General features: G+C 39.4%; 1 protein-coding gene across 5 annotated transcripts in view; it reads right to left on the bottom strand.

Annotated features, from left to right (window-relative positions):
- The window catches only part of daam2 (dishevelled associated activator of morphogenesis 2), a 138584-nt gene that overhangs the window by 75664 nt on the left and 44768 nt on the right, over positions 1-18152 (bottom strand). The gene's annotated exons all lie outside the window — the stretch shown is intronic.

Genomic DNA, 18152 nt, shown 5'->3' with positions numbered 1-18152 from the left:
ACTATGTTCACCGAATGTAAAAAAACAAATAAAAAAAATAAAATCATATATAAAAAAATTGAAATCGAATAGGAACATCTGATTTGATCACGTCACGTGACACAGCAGCCACATTAGCACTGTATAACTGATGTTTTATTTTATTCCTTTTTATTCAAAATATTTCCAAACGTGTTAACTATCAGGAAATATCTAGATTCTCAAAGGTGTAAGTAAATGCGATTTGCACTAGATTGTTTGATCTATAATTGGTTATAGGCAAAGTAGCGCAATAGTGTTATCTATTAACTACACATAAAACCCCAACTTTTTATTTAAATACCAGATATGGATGTTATGCCATAAAATATTTAATGGGAATTTAATAACAATATTGTAAGTTACTATAACACTTTCATTGTACAGAGAGCAAAGAACACTTACATTATCAAAGAACATTTTCACTTCAGTCTAGCCAGAGTTCAGGGCAGGCACTCTCAAAAACTAAATCAATGAAGCCATTTACACTGCGAAATGAATATCTTACATTTCTATGCACATCTGCTTCAATTCAGTCAGTGATCAAGTGAACAAAACACCAGGTTTCAGCGATGACTCATCTGAACGTCTCTGATTGGCCAGTGCATTCAAAATCTCAACAGAATCGTGTGTGATTGGTTATAATGCAGCACTGTACAAACTCGGCTGTCTCTGACTCAGTGACAGCCAAAACGCGAACACAGATTTGAACTGATGCTGTGCTGCACAACTATCTAATCAAAAAAAAATATATTATTTATCTCTTTTTTGTCTTTTGGAAGCTGCATTTTAAATCCACTTGGCTCAGAAATCACTTTTAATGGGCATGACGCCTCTGGGTATAGTATTATGTGAAGCATTCATAAAGTCTGTCTTTTTTAGCTTAAGTGTAGATAAACATTTCAGTCATGACAACACGCGGGAAGGATTGTAAAAGCTTTATTGATAAAATTAGAAAAGCATGGGTTTGGTCTTGGCGGACTAGATGCTGCTGCTGTGAAGCAAGTAGGCTTGCTTTGGCTAAATACACAGATCATAAATAAAAGGAAACCTGCTGCTTCTGCTGCTTGAGAGAGAAGAAGATCCCCCCATAGCAGATCTAGGCAGGCACTGCTGGCGAGGTGGTGAGCTAGTAAGAGGATACGCATTGCGCACAGGTGTGGCGAGCATGGAATGTTTCTAGTTTATAGGCAGATGGTAATTATAATTAGAACCTGATTGGCTTGGAATGTAATTTTGAACTAACCAATTAGAGTGTCGATAGAGTTTCACTCATTTATATATAGTATATTTATAGTCAAAATCTGTCAGTAGGTTAGTTGTGTATAGGTTTATACTGTTTTGCTTCATTGTTGTATGTATGTATTTATGTAGCACTGTGGCCCTTTGAGGCACAACATTTTGTTCCACTGTACAGGTATGTCCACACATGTAGCAAAATGACAAAAAAGCTCAACTTGACTTGACTTTACAGGTCAAAAATGTACTTCCTGGAACCGACACGGACCATCAATTATTTGAAACCCGGACCCGGCTGGTTAAAGACCCGACTGGAACCGATCGGCACATATTCCACAGCAAATTGCTTTTAACAAGTTAATAAATGTTGTGAAAATTTAACTTTTTGTCTTACCTAATTGTAACGAGGAGGCTGAGGCAGTATTAGAATCCACTTGCAGAATCATACACAGATCAGACAGGCAGAATAACTATGGGAAATGCTTGGTAAGGCAGGTAAACTGACAATACTTTGCAATGACCAAACCCGCTGACTTTTGTTAAATACTATCAAACAAGAAATGACTGTAGAAGCAGAGGGAGCGGTCAACAGTCAGTACTCAGGCGAGGGCTCCATCTGCTGGTGCGACGTTACACTTATAGAATTTCGTCCCCTATGACTGCCTTCTGGCACTCGGGGTGGACGTCCCCTTGGTAGTGGTGCTGGTCAATCAGGTCTGGCTTGATGAAAGTCCTCTGTGCGACATGGATCCAGAATGTTGCTGGCAGCTAGCCATGACTTCTCCTCAGGTCCATAGCCCTCCCAGTCCACCAAGTATTGGAGCTGACCCCTTTTCCTTCTTGAGTCCAGTAACTTACTGACCTTATAAGCCAGCGATCCATCAACATCTAGTCGCAGTTGTTGTTCTTGAGTCTCATGATTGAGGTCCGCATCCTGGTGAACTGGTTTGAGTAGCAAAACATGAAAGGATGGAGAGATACGATAATTAGCAGGAAGCTCTAACTGGTATGTGACCTCATTTATTCTTCTGATAATCTTGAAAGGACCAACATACCTTGGGCTGAGGTTCTTGCTTGGTAGCCGCAACTTGAGGTCCCTCGTGGAGAGCCAGACCTTCTGTCCTGGTTGGTAGGGAGGGTGTGGCCTATGTCGCTTGTTGGCTTGTAGTTGCTGTACTCTCACAGCTCACAGTTGAAAATGTACATGTGCACTCTCCCTCACCCTCTCACTATGCCAAATCCAGTTGTCTACGGCAGGGACAGAAGAGGGTTCGCCAGACCACGGAAACATAGGGGGTTGATATCCAAGGATTCGCTGGAAGGGAGTCAGATGTGTGGATGAGTGAGTCAGTAAATTTTGCGCATATTCTGCCCAAGGAAGGAATTCAGACCACCAATGCTGTTCTCGACTGCAATAGGATCGGAGATATCTGCTTTAGTTGTTCGAACATTTGCTTGTGGTTGGTAACCTGACATGAAACTGACGTTGATGTCAAGGTGCTTACAGAATGCTCTCCAAAATTGGGATGTGAGCAGGGCTCCTCTGTCACAGACGATATACTCTGGGATGCCATAATTCAGGAAAACATGATGAAACATTGCCTGTGCAGTTACCATGGCTGTGGGTAGTGCTTTTAAGGGGACCAAACGACATGACTTAGAGAAGCGATCTATGATGACTAGGTTGCAGTGAAGCCGTTGGACAAAGGTAAGTCTGTGATGTTAGTTAATGGAGAGATGGGACCAGGGAAGTTGTGGAATGGTCAGTGGTTGGAGGAGTCCTGAAGGTTATTCTTTGGGGATCCTGGATTGGCACGGACTTGACACACTTTCACATAGGTAGTGACATCCTTGAACATTGAGGGCTACCAAAATAAATTTCGTAGTAGGTGCAGCGTGCGGGATATTCCAGGATGGCCAGAGCTAACAAAGTTGTGGACCCATTGTGGAACAATGTTTATTAGGTGGGCAGTTGGCAGGGGCTGGTTCCTGGAGCTGTTCACGTTGTACTTCCTCCATGATATCCCAGGTAATCTGGGTGATGACTACAGACGAGGGAAGTATGCTTTCTGGGGTACGGCTGTTGAGGGGAAGATCATACTGGCTGGAGAGAGCATCTGCCTTACTGTTATTGCTGCCAGGGCGATAGGTCACAGTGAACTGGAATCGGGTGAAGAAGGGGGACCAGCGAGTTTGGCGTGGATAGAGTCTTTTAGCACCTTTGATGTATTCCAGGTTCTTGTGCCCAGTGATCACCTGGAAAGGATGGACTGCTCCCTCTAACAATTGTCTCCATTGTTCAATGACTGCTTTCATGGATAAACAATCTTTATTTCCAACATCATAGTTTCTTTCTGCTGCAGATCACTTCCTTGAGAATAATGCACAGAGATACAGTTTACCAGGTTGGCCATGGAATTTTAACAGTTTACCATGGCCAGAGTGTTTATAACCTAATCCGAATTAACCAGTACAACGGATGGAAAACTGCCTTCCTCACCAATAGGGGGCACTACGAATATAAGGTCATGCAGTATGGACTTGCCAATGCTCCAGCTGTCTTCCAGTCATTCATAAATTAGATTTTCTGAGACCTCCTGAATCAGTACGTAATAGCCTACCTTGATGACATCTCGATCTATTCTAATTCTGAAGAGGGACATATCAACCATGTCAAGACTGTTCTCACTCTACTCCTAGAGAACCAACTGTATATCAAGGCAGAGAATTGTGAGTTTCATGTTAGACAGTGGTCATTCCTGGGTTACCATATCAGTCACCAAGGAGTAAAGATGGATGAAGACAAGGTCAAGGCAGTCACAGAATGGTTGCAGTCACCTTCATCCACGATAAAGGAGCCTTCAAAACTGAAGTGGACTAAGGAGGCCAACCAAGCATTCATTGCCCTAAAGGTCAGGTTTACCCCATCCTTAATGGTGTCTGTTATGAGAGAGTTCAAATCAAAGCAGTCTGGATATTCGGTTCGCGAACGAATCATTCAGTTCACCAAATCGAACTGAATTGTTTTAAATGATTCGCATCTCTAATACGCATTAATCCACAAATGACTTAAGCTGTTCACTTTTTTAATGTGTCTGACACTCCCTCTGAGTTCAAACAAACCAATATCCCGGAGTAATGCATGCACTCAAACAGTACACTGACTGAACTGCTGTGAAGAGAGAACTGAAGATAAACACTGAGCCGAGCCAGATAACGAACAATAGACTGACTCGTTCACGAGTGAAGAACTGGTTGCATCGGTTTTTGAATCACCAGTAGTTCTTTCGGACAGTTCGATTCAATAAACCGGTTGAAGAAAACGGTTCACCGGTTCTTTTGCGCTCGACGTAATGGCGTCATTTGCAATGATTGCCCTTGATTCAAGCCTTCGGTTTACCCGCGCTCATAAGACTAGCACAGAATCAGTTCAGAATCAATCACCAAAAGAATCAGTTCAGTTCAGACACTCTGTGTGTCAGTCTGCTTCACGCTGAATCACATATGCGCAGTATCATCAGCTCCTCGGTTCACGAATTGGATGCGTCTGACAGAAACGGTTCTTCACTCGTGAACGAGTCAGCCTATTGTTCATTATCTGGCTCGGCTCAGTGTTTATCTTCAGTTCTCTCTTCACAGCAGTTCAGTCAGTGTACTGTTTGAGTGCATGCATTACTCCGGGATATTGGTTTGTTTGAACTCAGAGGGAGAGTCAGCCACATTAAAAAAGTGAACAGCTTAAGTCATTTGTGGATTAATGCGTATTAGAGATGCGAATCATTTAAAACGATTCAGTTCGATTTGGTGAATAGAATGATTCGTTTGTGAACCGGATATCCAGACTGCTTTGATTTGAACTCTCTCACAACAGACACGGAAGAGAAGACAATGCTGAATAAAGTCATCATTTTGCCATTTTTGAACCAAAATGTATTTTCGATGCTTCAAAAAATTCCAACGGACCCTCTGATGTCACATGGACTACTTTGATGATGTTTTTCTTACCTTTCTGGACATGGACAGTATACCGTACACACAGCTTCAATGAAGGGACTGAGAGCTCTCGGACTAAAAAAACAATGACTCGTACAGAAAGTAGAGGTCGTGAACAGAAAACAGAAAACCATGGGAATCCAAGGATTACTTCATGCTTGGGGGAGTCAATGACATACAGGGAGATCAATTCTTAGTAAATTAACCCTACTTGGATAGTTACTGGCTTAGTTTGATGACTAATTCCGTTTCCAATTGAGGCATTATTAACAGCTTTAATCTCGATGGGTGGATTGCATGGTTGAATGGGAATATTGTATTTCTTGATGAGATCTTTATGTATAAGGTTCAGTGTAGTTCCTGAATTGATCATTGCTGTTAATGGAATGGACAGACCTTCAGTGTTTAACGTCAGAGGAAGTTTGAAGGATTGGTTACTTAGTAAAGAGAAATGTTCAAGATTGGGCCTTGTGTGGGCATCCCTGGCTGTGATGGCCTGTCTCACCACAGTAAAAACATAAGCGTGGTTGACATTGCCTCATTTTTCCTTCCTCAGTGAGTCTATAAACACCCAAGTGCACTGGTTCATTACATGGCTTGGTGGTGGGTGTGGTTATGGGTTCCATGATACTCTTTTGTTATGGGGCTTGACTCATCAGATTATCCATCTTGTTTGTGAGTGTGACAAAGTCAGAAAATGATAAAATCATCTCCTTTAAAAATCAGTTCTTCCTGTAGATCAACGTTGAGGTTTCTCTGGACCACACCTTTAAGAGAAACATCATTCCATCCACTCTGAGCAGCGAGCATTCTGAACAAGATGGTATATTCAGTGGCTGTAATGTTGCCTTGTGACAATCGTAGAAGCTGGGTTGATATATCCTTGCCCACTGCGGAGTATTCAAACACTTCTTGCAGTTGTTGGATGGAGTAATCAAATGATCTTTGAAATCGCATATCATTTTCCCAAACAGCAGCAACCCAGTCGATCGCCTTGCCAGATAACAGTGACATCGTGAAAGCACTCTTCTTGTGGTCAGAATTAAATTTGTCTTCTTGGTTATCTGAGTACATTTTTACTTGCCGAACAAAGCCTCCACATCAATCCGCAGATCCATCAAATTTATTGGGTAATGTGAAACTCCCCGCTTTTTTTTTACTTGTCAGATGTAAGATTATTGTGTCTACACAATTGTACTGCAGTGATTTTATTTTTTAGTTTAAAACCTAGGACTTGTTCACAAAAGTAGGGTTTTAAAATAATAATCTCAAATATTTAATGAACAGTTTGTTTGACAGCATTGGTCCCAGAAGCAAAGTTGTTCATAATGAGGAGATCTATCATTTGATATGAAGATATAGTTTATGTGTAAATGTATGAGCATTTGTTTTAGCAATTTGAGACCATTCACCATAGAAATCTTGTGTTTTGAAAGCTTTTTTAACCGTTATTGTCCAACCTATGGTCTGATCTCCATGAATCTTTGCATGCTTGTCAAGAATCATCTGTCACGTTTTCTCCAAATTTTGGAAAATTGAAGTTTTCATTTAGGTTTTATAGGCTTTTGGGTATATGTGGCCATGCCCCTTTTCTAAATGTCCTTCAGTTATAGTTAACTAAAAGACAAAATTCATCATTATTTTTTGTAATTATTGATCAACAAAGTCTACAGAGTGAATTGGACTCCAGTGGTTTGATTGAAATTGAGCGAAAAACCTAGGACTAGTTCACAAAAGTAGGTTTTTAACATAACTGGGAATATTTAATGTATTATTTGATTAGCAGCAATGTTTTTTGCGTCAAAGTTGCGCATTATGTGGAGATTTTTCAAATTATATCATATTGTGTGGATGTGTGAAACACGTGATTACAGAGCCATAAAACTCATTAATGCCAACTAGTGGCCTAATTCTTTACAAATGCTTACAGACATTTAAGGCCATGAGTCGAACACACCCACTGAGTTTCGTTCCAATCGACCTCCGTTAACCTTGTCTAATAAGTGCTTAAAATTATTTGGCCAATGGCAGCCATGTTTTTAGAGATATGTGAATGTCCTCAAAGACATTTCTCCAACTTTGGACAAAGACACTGCATACCAACTTTCAAGTCGATCGGACCAACGGTTGCATAGTTATACTTGTTTTTATGGTTGTTTGTTTTTCGTTTTATAGCACCACCAAGTGGCAAAGATCAAAGTTTTTTTGTTCGTTTGTTTGGACCAGAGATTAAGCTCTTACACGTGTTGTGAGTTTGGTGAAGATATCTCATTCCCAGATAGGCTGATTGGGGTGAGTTGTTGGGTCTGAGTAGCGAGCCAGACTACTATCATCAGATCAAGTTTTAGCTCTCTAGGCCAGTGCTTACCAATAAGCATAATCTTACCAATAAAAATAAGTGGAATAATAATAATAATAATCCTAAGAATTACAATAGGGTTTGTGCTTGAACCCATAATAAGTGTTTAGCGTCAGTGGCAGACAAGGCCATAATAACAAACAAAATTATATTTTTAACGCTCTACACTTCCTAAACCAAAATTAAAGAACAAAAATACAGTTAAAACTTACCTGATTCCCTAGACCAAAAACTGTGTGAAAAGGTGTTCAAAATAAAATATAATCAAACCCCCTACAAACCTTACCTTGCCAAAAATGTAATCACAAAGAAAAACAAAACACACAATGATCAAGCTAGTATAGTAAACATGATAAAAACTAAATATTTCCATGTTTTTGGCAAAAAATTGTTATAGTATGTACAGAAAGCACATACTCTATATCTTTTTACTCTCTCTCCCATACAAGAACACATACAGTAGTACCATTCACTCACACAGAGACAGCGCTGCTGTGTTATCAGTAAAATAGATTAGCAACTTAAAAGCTACAAAATTATCAGAGACGCTACTGTTGAAGACTGCCGAGATCTGCACGGACAAAGTGCCTTATACTCAGGTTATTCACACACGCTTAATCCTACACACGAGCGCTTTAATGACAAAAACCTGAAAAAAATATATTGAAATACATCATCTGAACAATGTTTTGAGGTGTGGTAACTATAGTATAAGTGGAATAATTGACTCTGGTCTGTTTAATTATTAGAAAATAATGCACACCCTAGGTGTAATGTCAATGACGCATAGGTTACGCATTATAATCTAGTAATTCAACATCCCAACGTCAGTTAATTAGGGTTGCACAATTAATCTAATGCGATTATAGGTGCATGCCATATCTGAATTACCGTGATATTCCAACTTGTAAGCAGTGTTCATGTCAATGTAACGTGTTGTCATCTCCATTTCAAACAGATTTCCATATTCTGTTAACCTGGTCTCGCCACTTCCGCTTCAAGCATTTTGCATAAGAGTCATTAAATATGAAGCAGTTTTACTCAAGATACCTTCAGGGTAGATTCCAAAGATTATCATATATGCGGACTGATATCTAAAAATATATATATATTTTTATTCTTTTCACTAACATTAGTGAAACACTAAACACTAACACTAGCTATTATTTACTGAGAAATGAGAAATGTTTTCCAGGTTTGGTCAGGTGATGTTCGACATATACCCTATTACAATATGGCGTGAATGCAGCATGTCTTGTGCATCTTGTCAGTTAAGCCAGTTCTGTGATCAGTAGTTATAGTTAAACTCCATCACATGCTTTTAGATAAAGCAGTATTTACTACACAGACACATAGTTCACTGACAAGGTATGCAAAACTGTGTTCATAATCACAGGCCGATTTAATCACTCTGTGATAATGAAAGCTGTATGCATAGCTTGTAAGTTGACTATGTCTCTGTGTAGTAAATGCTGTAAATAATGTTTTTATTCCAAACTCCCTTTATTATGTCAGTCGAGTGTATGAAATAAATACTTCTGTGGGATGAACTATTTAATCCTAAGCGATTAAATAGTTTAGAGCTCAGGGCGTCTGTACTGCGTTTGAGCTCCATCACTATATTCTTTTTATCGACTATTTTTAACTTAAAAATCTATTCTATACACCATTGTTTCCGTTTATATAACGTGTGAATATATCCTCTATTGTATTCTACAACAAAAACAATCAGATCGCCTCGCTATCACTAGTTTTATTTTGATCTCCCGGGTCCGCTATTAGTTTATAGCCCTGCTGTACTTACTGTTACTTGCTTTAATGGCGGATGAATGTCTACCTTTGATTGCCGTGGCCGTGGGGAAGCAGATTCGCGACCTGGAGGTGAGGCAGGCCCAGCTGAGAGAGCGGAGAGCCATGCTGGAATCATCCCGGGCTGACGCTCACAAGTCCGGGGTAAGTATACAGCGTGCTGTTAACGGTCCCACCACGTCTACTCCGTGTGTTTCTCTGCACAGGCACGGTGCACCCAGGAGCGATCTTCCCAGATGTCCTTCACTCCGATGCCGGGACACCACGGACCCTGGGTGCATCCACAGCAGAGGATGCGAGCCGGGCCCCGAGCGTCGACTTCTCCCCTTCCTGCCTTCGAAATCTCAATCCGGAACCGCTTCGCTCCCCTCCTTGAGACAGGTCGCGACGCTGTGATCATCGGAGACTCCATCGTCCGACACGTCCGTGCTACGCTAGCCGAAGATAAAGTGCACACTCATTGTTTCCCTGGTGCTCGTGTTCTGAGCAGATACCCGCGATCCTGAAGGCTGACGAGAGCCCCAGAGCGGCCGTGCTTCATGCCGGGGTTAAAGACACCACACTGTGGCAGACGGAGACGCTGAAGAGGGACTTCTGCAGCCTGATTGAGACGGTTCGCAGCACGACGCCCGCGGCGACGATCATCGTGTCAGGACCACTGCCCATGTATCGTCGAGGACACGAAAGATTCAGTAGACTTTTTGCTTTAAATTAATGGTTGTTGTCATGGTGTAAAGAACAGAAACTGCTATTTGTTAATAATCTTTTCTGGGAGCGTCCTAGGCTGTTTCGCGCTGACGGTCTGCACCCCAGCAGAGTCGGAGCGGAGCTGCACTCTGACAACATCTCCAGGACACTTCACTCCATGTGACTAGTAAGACAATTCTCAAATAAATATTATGATGAGTTTTGTTCCACCCCCTTAAATGATAAAAGTACTTGCGCTGTAAAAACTATTAAGACTGTGTCTGTTCCACGAATAGTGAGGTCAAAATATAAATATAATGTAGGATCTAATAAAAATCTTATTGTAATTAAACCAGAAACATGTAAAGTAAATGAACAAAAACAATTTTTAAAGTTTGGGCTCATAAATATTAGATCACTCACACCCAAAGCAGTTATTGTAAATGAAATGATCACAGATAATAGTTTTGATGTACTCTGCTTGACTGAAACATGGTTAAAACCAAATGATTATTTTGGTCTAAATGAGTCTACTCCACCAAACTACTGCTATAAGCATGAGCCCCGTCAGACTGGTCGTGGCGGAGGTGTTGCAACAATATATAGTGATATTCTCAATGTTACCCAGAAAACAGGATACAGGTTTAACTCTTTTGAAATACTTCTGTTAAATGTTACACTGTCAGACATGCAAAAGAAATCTAATGTATCTCTTGCTCTGGCTACTGTGTATAGACCACCATGGCCGTATACAGAATTCCTAAAAGAATTTGCAGATTTCCTCTCAGACCTTCTAGTGACAGTTGATAAGGCGCTAATCATGGGAGATTTTAATATTCACGTTGATAATACAAATGATACATTAGGACTTGCGTTTACTGACCTAATAAACTCCTTTGGAGTCAAGCAAAATGTCACCGGACCCACTCATCGTTTTAACCAAACACTAGATTTAATTATATCTCATGGAATCGATCTTACTGCTATACATATTGTACCTCAAAGTGATGATATTACAGACCATTTCCTTGTATCGTGCATGCTGCGTATAACTGATATTAACTATATGTCTCAGTGTTACCGTCTGGGCAGAACTATTGTTCAAGCCACCAAAGAAAGATTCACAAATAACCTGCCTGATCTATCTCAACTGCTATTTGTACCCCAAAATACACATGAATTAGACGAAATGACTGACAACATGGGCACTATTTTCTCTAATACATTAGAAATTGTTGCCCCCATCAAATTGAAAAAGGTTAGATAAAAACGTACTGTGCCATGGTATAACAGTAATACTCACTCTTTCAAGAAAGAAACTTGTAGTCTTGTACGCAAATGGAGAAAAACTAACTTGGAAGTTTTTAGAATTGCATGGAAAAACAGTATGTCCAGCTATAGACAGGCTCTAAAAACTGCAAATACACAATCTCATTGAAAATAACCAAAACAATCCAAGGTTTTTATTTAGAACAGTGGCTAAATTAACAAATTACCAGACGCCACCTGATTCAAATATTCCACCAACGTTAAATAGTAATGACTTTCTGAATTTCTTCACTGATAAAATAGATAACATTAGAAATACAATAGCGAATGCAGATTCTACAGCGTCTAACACTTCAGTTTCATCCATCGCACCCAAAGATAAACTGCAGTGCTTTACAACTATAGGACAGGAAGAGCTAAATAAACTTATCACTGTATCTAAACCAACAACATGTTTATTAGATCCTGTACCCACTAAATTACCGAAAGAGTTGTTACCTGTAGCCGAAGAACCGCTTCTCAATATAATTAACTCATCATTATCTTTAGGTCACGTCTAACTATACGGTATTCAAGGGCAGGCTCTAAGATGGTTTAGATCCTACCTGTCCGATCGCTACCATTTTGTATACTTAAATGGGGTGTCATCTCATTTATCATCAGTAAAATATGGAGTGCCACAAGGATCCGTCCTAGGTCCCCTTCTATTTTCAATATACATGTTGCCCCTTGGTAATATTATTAGAAAATACGGAATTAGCTTCCACTGTTATGCTTATGATACTCAGCTATATATCTCAACAAGACCAGATGAAACTTCTCAATTATCTAAGTTAACAGAGTGTTAAAAATGTAAAAGACTGGATGACAAATAATTTTCTCCAATTAAATTCGGATAAGACAGAGATATAAATTATTGGACCAAAAAACACTACACAGAATCTTGTAGATTACTATGTGCAACTAGACGGATGTACTGTTACTTCCTCTACAGTCAGAAATCTGGGTGTTATATTAGACAGCAATTTGTCTTTTGAGAATCATATTTCCAATGTCACAAAAACTGCATTCTTCCATCTTAGAAACATTGCCAAGCTACGAAACATGTTATCTGTTTCTGATGCAGAAAAGCTAGTTCATAATAATGTATCTCTTAAATTGTGAGTGTAGTTGCATCTGATCAAATGTGCATTTTTATTTATTAGCTTGGGTTAAACTAATTTTACTTGTTGGATCAGCAGCTATGCTAATGATATCTCTATTTTGTTTCTATGTTTTTCCACAGGATTTACATCCCGTGGTAACTAGGATTTACACAAGCTCCAGTCTGGATCCAGAACACCTGAGAAGAGATGATGCTGACCCTCAGAGGACCTCAGATGATGCTAACCCTGAATCAACAAACAGAACTAACAAATATTGCTACAAGTGTGACTGCATCATATAATAATTATTAATTAATAATATTAATAATGTTCATCGTCTGGCTGACTACGTCGTGTATTCATTTTTTCTAAAAATCCTGTCAAACGTGCACAAACTGACAGTCACCACCATAAGCTACTACTAAATATTGTAGAAACATAATTTTCTGTAAAGTTGCTTTGTAACGATTTGTATTGTAAAAAGCGCTATATAAATAAACTTGAATTGCATTGAATTGAATGATGTGGCTTCTTACAAAGAATAAGGCACGGAACATATTTCATTGTATTCTAAGCAGTGATAAAGGCTATGTCGATTGTAATGACTGACAACATGGTCCATATAATATTGTAAACCATATATTTTCGTAGTCATATGTTTTTTGCCCACATTGAAGCAATGAAAGCAGTTAAATTAGTTTTTTCAGCAACCGCTATTGATCGCTTTGAGTCACGTGACCGACTTGAAGACCTGGAGGGCAAAACATCCATAAAACTGCAGCAAGAGCCTATACATTTTCCATCAGTTTCACAGGCCAAGATATTTAGATCACCTCTGAAAAGAATAAAACAAAGGTATTAAAGAGTGTGACAAATAAGAGTGGGCGATATGACCAAAAATCACGATATGAGTAATTTTATATAAGTTATTTTTTATTTTAATAAAATTTTTATGATATACATTTTTTGATACCACAGGTTTTTTTATTATCCTTGTCACCAATGTCGATATCAAACTAATACAAGAAGAAGAAAAAAATCCCTGGAGATAAATAAACAGTGATGAAACAAGAAGAAGAAAATGATTACAGTATATCTAAATTATGGTCTATGCTCTCAATGTCAAATGCAGAAATGTTAATCTATGCATTTATGACCTCAAGGTTAGATTATTGTAATGCTTTACTGGGTTGTTGTTCTGCACGCTTAGTAAACAAACTACAGCTAGTCCAAAATGCCGCAGCAAGAGTTCTTACTAGAACCAGGAAGTATGACCATATTAGCCCGGTCCTGTCAACACAGCACTGGCTCCCTATCAAACATCTTATGGATTTTAAAATATTGCTTACTACTTATAAAGCCCTGAATGTTTTAGCACCTCAGTATTTGAATGAGCTCCTGTTACATTAAAATACTCCACGTATGCTACGTTCTCAAAACTATCAAAATCAACTGTGGGCGGCAGATCCTTTTCCTATTTGGCGCCTAAACTACCTAACATTGTTCGGGAGGCAGACACACTCTTGCAGTTTAAATCTAGATTAAAGACCCATCTCTTCAACAAGGCTTACACATAACATACTAATATGCTTTTAATATCCAAATCCGTTAAAGGATTTTTAGGCTGCATTAATTAGATAAACCGGAACCGGAAACACTTCACATAACAGCCGATGTACTTGCTACATCATTAGAAGAATGGCATCTACGCTAATATTAGTCTGTTTCTCTCTTTTTCTGAGGTCACCGTAGCCACCAAATCCAGTCTGTATCCAGATCAGAGGGTCACTGCAGTCACCCGGATCCAGTACATATCCAGACCTCTACATCCCTGAAAGATAGCGGATACCAGGACAACTAGAGCCACAGATTCAGATCCCCTGTAAAGACCTTGTCTCAGATGACCATCAGGACAAGACCACAGGAAACAGATGATTCTTCTGCATAATCTGACTTTGCAGCAGCCTGGAATTAAACTGCTGGTTTCGTCTGGTCAGAGGAGAACTGGCCCCCCAACGGAGCATGGTTTCTCCAAAGGTTTTTTTCTGCATTCGGTCACCGATGGAGTTTCGGTTCCTTGCCGCCGTGGCCTCTGGCTTGCCTGGTTGGGGCCACTTCATCTACAGTGATATCGTTGACTTGATTGCAAATAAATGCACAGACACTATTTAAACTGAACAGAGATGACATCACTGAATTCAATGATGAACTGCCTTTGTCATTTTGCATTATTGACAGACTGTTTTCCTAATGAATGTTGTTCAGTTGCTTTGACGCAATGTATTTTGTTTAAAGCACTACATAAATAAAGGTGACTTGACTTGACTTGACTACAAGCAATAGAACAAAAAACTACAATAAATAAGAAATATATTGTGTGAATTAATTAGTCTTCACTGTGTAAGTTCTATCTATCTATCTATCTATCTATCTATCTATCTATCTATCTATCTATCTATCTATCTATCTATCTATCTATCAGCATTATAATTTTTCTTTTCTTTTTTCTTCTTATTATAAACATAACTGAAAATAACTAGCGGTCAGTGGAGCAAAGGTTTTTTTTGCCCTCCAGGTGGGCGTTCCTGTAAGTTTGTGATGTCCAGTGAAAACTATCAATAGGGATTTCTTATGCGGGGTGTATTTGGAGTTTCCACGTGCGAGAGTGCCTTCTGGCTTTCAGATGAAAATTTTATGGAGATTAACTACTGATCACAGAACTGTGCTTCCCTGACAATATGCATGTCAATAGCAGCTTTTACCTAATCACAATTTAATGAAATTTTTGCACCCATACAATTATTCCTGACTTTTACTTTATGTCAGGTAAGAATGTATCGGACAAATTACAAACAATGAGAACTGAAGGCCAGTGGGTGCGGCCTATGGTGCAATGATGTATAACTATTCGATAATGTCTTGCTGTTAAGGCAGACATGTGCAAATATATTTTCTCATTTGATGTCAAAAATCCCACAATATAAAAAAAGCAATTTTTGTGCTTGATTATTGTGCTTGTTGTTTATAATGAGGAGGCTTATTAAAGTTATAAAAATGTTTTAATGACACAAAGTCCTCTTGTTTGTAAAATATTAAAGAAAAATTGTATTTCTCATGTCACAACCCCTGTAATTGGATATTTAAAGGGGGGGTGAAATGCTCGTTTTCACTCAATATCCTGTTAATCTGGAGTACCTATAGAGTAGTACTGCATCCTTCATAAGGTATTCAAAAAGTATTTAGTTTTATTATATTCATAAGACAAAGATAGTCTGTACCGATTTTTCCCGGAAAAACACGAGCGCCTGGAGGCGTGACGTGTGGGCGGAGCTAAAGAATCACGAGCGCGAGTAGGCTTTTGCGTTGAGAGCGTTTGGAAGCTGTGACAGCTGTGAAGGCTGAAACTGAACGAGAGCAGCAGCAGCAACGACTCGCTCCGAGCGGGGCTCGAACCCGGGTCTCCGATCGGAGGCGGACGCACTAACAAGGAGGCAGAGATATTTTAAGCAGTTTTACTCACCGCCTGTGGTTCCAACACACAATCGTGACCAGAGATGTATAAAGTACTAGAGACCGATACTTGAGTAAAAGTACAAGTGCTCTATCAAAAAAGTGACTTGAGTAGAAGTTGAAGTGCTCTTTAAGCACCACACTTAAGTAGAAGTACTAAAGTATTCAACATTTTTTGTACTTAAGTATTGCAAGTAGTCTATTTTAAAATTTACTACTCAAGTACTGAAAGTAAAAGTAGAAGTATTGTGTTATGTAGCTATTAAAGAAAGTAGTCAAAAGTTTGAACATATTGTTTTTACCATTTCAAATGATTAACCTAAAGGACAATCACAATTCCTTTGACTGTAACTTTTTGTAAACAAAAAACGGTTACTAGGGTTAGTTAGCCCAATTTGCAAAATTATGTCATTAATAACTTACCCTCATGTTGTTTCAAACCCGTAAGACATCAGAGGGTCATTTAGAATTTTTTGAAGCATCGAAAATACATTTCGGTCCAAAAATAGCAAAAAATACGACTTTATTCAGCATTGGCTTCTCTTCCGTGTCTGTTGTTAGACAGTTCAAAACAAAGCAGTTTGTGATATCCGGTTCGTGAATGAATCATTCGATGTAACCGGATCTTTTTGAAACAGTTCACCAAATCGAACTGAATCGTTTTAAACGGTTCGCGTCTCCAATACGCATTAATCCACAGATGAATTAAGCTGTTAACTTGTTTAATGTGTCTGACACTCCCTCTGAGTTAAAATAAACCAATATCCCGGAGTAATTCATTGACTCAAACAGTACACTGACTGAACTGCTGAGAAGAGAGAACTGAAGATGAACACCGAGCCGAGCCAGATAATGACTCGTTCATGAGTCAAGAACCGTTTCTGTCAGACGCGTCCGATTCGTGAACCGAGGAGCTGATGATACTGCGCATGTGTGATTTAGCCTGAAGCAAACCGACACAAATAGTGTCTGAACCGAACTGATTCTGTGTTAATGTTATGAGCCCAGGTGCAGTCATGGCCAATGACCAATTGCATCGAGCGCAAAAGAATCGGTGAACTGTTTTCTTCAACTGGTTTATTGAATTGAACTGTCAGAAAGAACTAACCTTACTGGTCATCCGAGAACCGATGCAACCGGTTCTTGACTCGAGAACGAGTCATTATCTGACTCGGCTCGGTGTTCATTTCTCTCTTCACAGCAGTTCAGTCAGCATGCGCAGTCTTCTTAATCGCTTGATTCGCTCAATGATGTGCCAGCTTCATCAAACCTCCCATCTACAGTTCTGGCAGTGGTTTGTAATGGAATGATTCGTAACATTTTTATAAATGTAACGAGTAACGATGCAGCACATAAAAAAAAATATCGGAGTAAAAGTATTAAACTCAGCGAAAATATGTACTGAAGTAAAAGTGGAAGTAGGAGAAAAAAATAATACTCTAGTAAAGTACAGATACCGTCTTTTAGTACTTAAGTACAGTAGTGAAGTAGTTCTACTTCGTTACTATACATCTCTGATCGTGACCCTTTTTCGTTGGGATTGCATCATCCTTAAGAATAAATGATACGCAAATCCGTCGTCAAACTGGGCTTTGTTTGTAAAACAAGCATTTTAGAAATGCAGGGAACAAACACAAACACTTGCACAACTCCGTTGATGCTCTGTAAAAATAAACTCCATCCACTGGTCCCTTAATGCTGTTTTTTCTTTGGTAATCTGTGCAGGGTTGTCTTGCCCTGGCAATCAGTGATTGTCTGTGCTCAGCCTCTCAGTGCTCTGCTATACGGGAGCGCGCTCTTCCGGCAGACGTGCCCTCAGGACCCATATAAGGAAATTCCGCTCCATCTAACGTCACACAGAGCCATACTCGAAAAAAACTTTCCGAAACTTGTGACAAACCGGAAGGAGTATTTTTGGAATAGAAATACTCCTTCAGACGTACAACTTAATTTTTGAAACTTTGTCCATGTTTAGCATGGGAATCCAACTCTTTAACAATGTAAAAAAACTCAGTATGCATGAAATAGCATTTCACCCCCCCCTTTAAGTACTTTGTAGAGTACACCCCAACATTACTTGTTGTTTGGCAGCAGCAGGGATCAGCACTGAATTTGCTTCACTG

Source organism: Carassius auratus, chromosome 42, assembly GCF_003368295.1.
Source record: "Carassius auratus strain Wakin chromosome 42, ASM336829v1, whole genome shotgun sequence".
NCBI lineage: Eukaryota > Metazoa > Chordata > Actinopteri > Cypriniformes > Cyprinidae > Carassius > Carassius auratus.
This window is presented reverse-complemented; position numbering and strand designations above follow the sequence as displayed.